Raw genomic sequence first — 7,535 nt, forward strand, 5'->3', positions numbered from 1 at the left:
CGCGGCCACCACCTGCCGTTCGAACAACGAAGGTCAGATGCAGGATCAGCGGGACGACCTTGCTCTGGCCACTGGGCACACTGATCACACTCTGGCCACTGGGCAGACTGACAGTGCTCTGGCCACTGCGTGCACTGACCGTGCTCTGGGCACACTGACCACGCTCTGGCTACTGGGCACACTGACCACGCTCTGGCCACCAGGCACACTGTTCAATTACATAGAATATACAGCACAGAAACAGGCCATTCGGCCCAACTGGTCTATGCCAGTGTTTAGGCTCCACATGAGCCTCCTCCCACTCCTCTTCATCTAACCCTATCAGCATATCCTTCTATTCCTTTCTCCCTCATCTGTTTATCTAGCTTCCCTTTAAATGTATCTATGCTATTCACCTTAACTACTCCATGTGGTAGTGAGTTCCACAATTTGGGTAAAGAAGTTTCTCCTGAATTCCCTTTTGGATTTATTAGTGACTATCTTATACTTACCACCTCTATTTTTGGACTCCTCACAAGTGGAAACAGCTTTTCTACATCTACTGTATCAAACCCTTTCATAATCTTAAAGACCTCTATCAGGTCACCCCTCAGCCTTCTCTTTTCCAGAGAAAAGAGCCCTAGCCTGTTGAATATTTCCTGACAGATATAACCTCTCAGTTCTAGTATCATACTTGTAAAAGCATCTTTAATACTCCATTTGTCAGACCACCTGAATTAAACCCAGAAGTTCGATATATAAATATATATATACACACAACACATTTAAATAACATACAGCTTACATTTAGATAACACCTGTGACGTAGTAAAATGTCCTAAAGTGCTTCAAAGGACCATAATCAGTCAAAAATTGACACCAAGTCACAAAGAGATATTAGGATAAGAAACCAAAAGCTTGGTCAAAGAGATAGGTTTTAAGGAGCATCTTAAAGGAAGAGAGAGAGGTGGAGAGGCAAAAAGGTTTGGGGAGAGAATTCCAGAGCTTAGAATCTAGGCAACTGAAGACACGGCCGCCAATGGTGGAGCGATGGAAATCGGGGATGCGCAAATGGCCAGAATTGGAGGGGTGCAGAGATATCGGAGGGTTATAGGGCTGGAGGAGGTTAGATAGGGAGGGGCGAGGCCATGGAGGGATTTGAACACGAGGGTGAGAATTTTAAAATCGACGCATTGCCCGTCTGGGAGCCAATGTAGGTCAGCGAGCACAGGGGTGATGGGCGAATGCGACTTGGTGTGAGTTAGGATACAGGCAGAAGAGTTTTGGATGAGCTCAAGTTTATGGAGGATGGAAGGAAGATGGGAGGCCGGCCAGGAGAACATTGGAATAGTCGAGTCTGGAGAATACAGGGGAGATCTATACATTGTGTATACATGTATCGGAGAATACAGGGAACAGCTATACATTGTATATATAAAGGAGATTACAGGAGAGTTCTATACGCTGTTTACATAGAGTTTGTACATAATATAGACATAAATGTCCCAGTGAACAAAATTAGATTAAATAGACTCTTTATAAAGGGACCAATCACATCTACTGCAGGACCAAAAACTTTGCCAACACTCCCATGGATACCTGGATAAAAGAACTGCCAGACCAGGGTTATAATGAGCGAGACTGCAATAAGCATTCTTTCTCTGATGGGGGAAGGCCAAGGCCCACACTAAAGGACAGCTCCAAGTTGAAGAAAATAAGTTAAAACCAGAAGGTGATGCCAAGGTTGGGTTTTAAAAGTCTGTAACTGGGAGGTGGAGAAGACTGAGGGGGGAGGGGGTCCTACAGTTTTGAAGTCTTGAGTGAGTTAGAGTAGATGATGCACAACTCAATGAGGGTGGAGGGAACATAGGAATTGCTGGATGAAAAATGACCAAGATCCATCTAGATCGCTGTCTACCCATCCTGGTAATCACATGATACAACAATAATGGAGTTGTTTACCAATCATAGCAATCAATCTCTATCAATTAATCTACAACAGACCCAGATATGAGGCAAGGAAAACCCCCAGTGGTGGAGAGCTTTGGGAACCAAAGAATCAAAGTCGCCTGTACCTCCCGAGCATTCTACATTCACCACATAATCACGTCTCAAATTACTCACAGACTGTATCCCAAAACTTTATTTTCTGGAAGAGGAATGTTGCGTAGGATGGTGTATCTGGTGCTCAGGAGCAACAAATTAATTAATTCATTTGAATAAATTAGTTAACAATATCCCCCACGCCTGGCCCCAGTTACAACGAAATCCAGCCCACCCATGGAGGGTCCAAGCCAGAGAGTGACACTGTCAATAATCCAAACATACATTGGCCTCGCACCTCATTCAATCCCAATCAAGGGCTGTCAGCCTGATTCACACCAACACAGTGTCGGTAGCGTGGATTAACAATTAATCTGCATCCCAGCAGCTAAAGGGAGTCCTCTGCTCCTGCTGATCCCCAGAAGGGGTGGAGAGGAGGTGATTTTTGACAGAAACGAGAGCAAGGCACTGTCTCAAACGGTGACAGAAACTAAGGCTAAATCTGAATAATTTGGCACTGCAATTTGAACAGAAGGTGGCAGCAAAATTCAGATCATGCTGGCTGCCTTTAATTTCTCAGCACAGTACAGCTATAGTCCATTACTAATGAATATATTATCAGGGATAGATTGGCAATGGAGTCATATTCTGGGCTTCTCCCTCATGACCTATTTTATAAGTCTTTTATTAATTAGTTTCAGAACCCCGAGGTACAGCTGACTCACTGCTGTACAATCCTTCATGCTGAATGTTATGAATTAGTGTTGCAAATACCTTTACAGATTTAGAACACCTCCGTCACATGGCACCAAATTTTTTTTTTAATATACCTTTCTGAAAGAGACTATCCAGAGGCAAAGTTTAAAGGGCTGCCGCAATGCTTATGCTTCAGATTCTCCACCTGGCAAATCCCCGATCTTGGCCAGTTTACCAGGAGCAGGGGGAGGTAATCCCCACAGGGACAGTGAGAGCAGGAAACAGGAAGTGTCAGGAATGGGAAAGTGGCACTAAGTGTCCAGTATCCCCTCTTTTGGTTGACGTCTATGCCACTATGCATCTTCTCGCCATGAGGGATGATTTACTCTGCGGTACCTGTGTTGGAATTGTAAACCGATCCTTTTTAGAGGTGTTTATAATTCAGCTACACTTAACGTCCAGGGGATCACGCCTTCCTTCCCTCTCAGCTCCTCCCACCGGATCCCAGCCCATAATCCAAGAATCAATATAGTATCCATTTCAAATTAATATTTTCATCTAAATAATTACATACCAAACGTGTGGTGTAAAATACAACATGATGACAGCAGCACAATTCTATCTATTACCCAGTCATGGTGCTGAGCAGCAAGTCTGACTGCTGTCTGTAAGGGTCCTTAATGAATGGGACATCGAGGCCAACAGGACAAAAGGCCACCTTTTCTGCATTAGCGCTGTCAACAAGGAATAAAGGGAGCTTTACTTTGTATCTAACCCGTGCTGTACCTGCCCTGGGAGTCTTTGAGGGGACAGTGTAGAGGGAGCTTTACTTTGTATCTAACCCATGCTGTACCTGCCCTGGGAGTCTTTGAGGGGACAGTATAGAGGGAGCTTTACTTTGTATCTAACCTGTGCTGTACCTACCCTGGGAGTGTTAGAGGGGACAGTATAGAGGGAGCTTTACTTTGTATCTAATCCGTGCTGTACCTGCCCTGGGAGTGTTAGAGGGGACAGTGAGGAGGGAGCTTTACTTTGTATCTAACCCGTGCTGTACCTCCCCTGGGAGTGTTTGAGGGGACAGTGAGGAGGGAGCTTTACTTTGTATCTAACCCCTGCTTTAGGTGACCTGGAATGCTTGTTCCTAACCATTGCTACCAAAAGTGGGAGAACATTCCATTCATTAGCACTTACTTGATGCCCCATGATAAAAACACAAAAATTCACCAAAAGCACACTTTAAATAGACTTTTACTAATTGTTTTGCACACCCTTTAAAATCATACAAGACATTAAAGGCACTACAATTTTGCAAAGCGATTCTGTGCTGCCTCCATCCTGTCATCTCATGGGCTGTCGTACATTTCCTCTGTGGCTCCACTGTATAAAGTTGGAGTGCTTACAAAACAGTCAGGACGACACAGTCACATTAACAGGAGCGGACTGCATGGTAACTCGCTGACGATGAGTGTCTGTAGGAACCTGTGCAAACCTGTTCCTGCAGTGTGCAGCTATAATGGACTCAGTTGTGTAAGGAGAGTGAGAGAATGCACTGTGGGCTGCCGTCACTTTGATATGTGCTGTCACCTGTCCTGTGCTCGTGATCTGAAGAGAAGATGAAAGGCTCCGCATGTCTGCCCTGAGGAACTATTGGAGTCATTGCTTTTATTTCTGTGAGAGATTTTTTTGTAGGAGACAGGTTTTATGGAGCGAGTCACCAGTAAAGGCAATGGCAGAGCTGAGTGCCAGGCCCCTCAACACTGACTCACCAACCAGTGGAAATAATATTTCCCCTATTCTCTCCAGTTACCCTATCAAAACTCTTTGTAATTTTAAAAACCTCTATTAAATCTCCTCAGCCTTCTCTGCTCGAGGGGAAATAGTCCAGGGTATCTCATGTCTCTGCTCACAACTATACTTTCCCATTCCTGGAATCAACCTGGTGAATCTATGGCTTTAATATCTTTTCTATCATGGGGCGCCCAAAATTGCATGCAGTGCTCTATCTGTGTCAGAACCAATGTTTTGGACAAATTTGTCATTACTTCTTGACATTTGTACTCTCTGTTTCAGTTTTGTAAAATCCAAAATTCTGTTGAGCTATATCTACCAATACTCAGGGAATTATATCTTTGAACCCCTTGGGGGTCTCTGTTTATCCACACCACAGTGTCTTTCTTGAGTATTCACTCCCATTTGTCATTTTTCCTCCTTCACACTCCTTCAATTGCATTTGCCACCTGTCTGCCCATTCCACTAACCTGTCTTCCTGCAGTCTTTTACAACCCTCCTCGCTGTTTGTCAACTCTCCCACTTGTGTGTCTGAGAATGTAGCCATTTAGCCCCTCGAGCCTGTTTCACCATTCAATAAGATCATGACTGATCTGCGACCTAAATCTATATACCTGCCTTAGCCCCATATCCCTTGATACCTTTGGTTAACAAAATTCTATCAATCTCAGATTCAAAATTAACAATTGAGCTAGCATTAACTGCCATTTGCAGAAGAGAGTTCCAAACTTCTACCACCCTTTGCGTGTAGAGGTGTTTCCTAACTTCACTCCTGAAAGTCCTGGCTCTAATTTTTAGGCTATGTCCCCTAGTCTTAGACTCCCCAACCAGCGGAAATGGTTTTTCTCTATCTACCCTATCAGTTCCCCCTAATATCTTGAAAACTTCAATCAATCACCCCTTAATCTTCTAAACTCCAGGAAATGCAACCATAATTTGTGTAATCTCTCCTCGTAATTTAACCCTTGTATCATTCTAGTAAATCTATGCTGTACTCCCTCCAAGGCCAATATATCCTTCCTAAGATGCAGTGCCCAGAACTGAACACAGGTGTGGTCTAACCAGGGCTTTGTCTAGCTGTAGCATAACATTGAGTAGAATGGGCCTATACTCTCTGGAGTTTAGAAGAATGAGAGGTGATCTCATTGAAACATATAAGATTCTGAGAGTGCTTGACAGGGTAGATGCCGAGAGGCTGTTTCTCCTGGCTGGAGAGTCTAGAACTAGGGGGCATAGTCTCAGGATAAGGGGTCGGCCATTTAGGACTGAGATGAGGAGTGGTTATGTTACTGAACTAGTGATCTGGGAGCCTGGCCTAATAACCCAAACAACATGAATTTAAATCCCACCACGGCAGTTTGAGAATTAAAACAAAAGTCTGGAAATAAAAAGCCGGTACCAGTAAAAATGACCATGATCATTATAAAAACTCAACTGGCTCACTAATGTCCTTTAGGGAAGGAAACCTGCTGTCCTTACCCAGTCTATCCACTGATGTCAGCTGTGGTTCAGTTGGTATCACTCTTGCCTCTCAGAAGGTTGTGGGTTCAAGTCCCTCTCCAGAGCCTTGAGCACAAAATCTAGGCTGACACCTCAGTGCAGTACTGAGGGAGTGCTGCACTATCGGAGGTGCCATCTTTTGGATGAGACGTTAAACCGAGGCCCCGCCTGCCCTCTCAGGTGGATGTAAAAGATCCCATGGCACTATTTCGAAGAAGAACAGGGGAGTTCTCCCTGGTGTCCTGGCCAATATTTATCCCTCAACCAACAAGACTAAAACAGATTATCTGGGCATTATCTCATTGCTGTTTGTGGGATCTTGCTGTGTGCAAATTGGCTGCCACGTTTCCTACATTACAATAGTGACTACACTTCAAAAAGTAACTTAATTGGCTGTAAAGTGCTTTGGGATGCCCTGAGGGCATGAAAGGCACTATATAAATGCAATAAATTATTTTTCTTTAAATGTGATTCCAGTCCCACACCAAATGTTGGCTCTTAACTGCCCTCTGAAGAGGCAACTCAGTAGTACAGAAGGTCCACCACCTTCTCAAGGGCCACCAGGGATGTGCAATAAATGCCGGCCTTGCCAGCAAAGCCCACATCCGGAGAATGAATTTTAAAATGTTCTGCTTCACCAATGACCTAACCCTGACCCCAGTCAATTTTTCAAGGTCAGGCTCTTGTGCATATTAGGTAGGTTCCTCGGGTACTGGCAGGCAGATCGGCTCTGGGTGGGCGGAGACTGCCTGAAGCAGGCCTCAGGCACCAGTTGCAGTGTAGCATGGCCAGCCCATTCAATAGGACAGAAACATTTTTTAGGGACCCGTCCCTGTTTGATAAGACCTGTCCCTGTTTGAAAGAGTGTAACCCCACTTATTCAGCATCTCATAAAATGCCTCAACCCCTTCTCTCTCTCCAGAAACTTGAAATTGTTAGCTTGGCTCAGTTGGTAGCACTCTCATCTCTACATCAGAAGGTTATGCATTCAAACCCTACTCCAGGTTCCAGCACATAATCTAGGCTGAGACTCCAACACAGTACTGAGGGAGTGCTGCACTGCTGGATAAGATAAGCTGTTAAATTGAAGCCCTGTATGCCTGTTCAGCAGGATGTTAAAGAACTGATGGTACTATTCAAAGAGCAGAGAGTTCTCCCAGTGTCCAGGCCAACATTTATACCTCAACCAACACCATCAAAAGAGGGCAGTTGGTCATTCATCGCATTGTGGTTTGTAGGACCTTGCTGTGGACAAAATAGCTGCTGTGTTCACCAACCTAGCAATGCTCACTGCAATTCAAAAGTAATTCATTATATGCAAAGTGCTTCGGGATGTTCTGAGGGATGTGATAAGCCGCTATTTAATGTTTTCTTTAATTGTTTCTGGATCCATTCATACGGCCCACTTTAATGTCGCTCCCTGATACATCTCATTCTACAATTCGATTGCCCTTTTGTCTCCTTGACTTGCCTTCTGACTCTTAACTCCCTCATGTTTACCTTGAGTTCCCTGGGATTTGAACCCTTCA

The sequence above is a fragment of the Heptranchias perlo genome, chromosome 37 (assembly GCF_035084215.1).
Source record: "Heptranchias perlo isolate sHepPer1 chromosome 37, sHepPer1.hap1, whole genome shotgun sequence".
NCBI classification, from domain to species: domain Eukaryota; kingdom Metazoa; phylum Chordata; class Chondrichthyes; order Hexanchiformes; family Hexanchidae; genus Heptranchias; species Heptranchias perlo.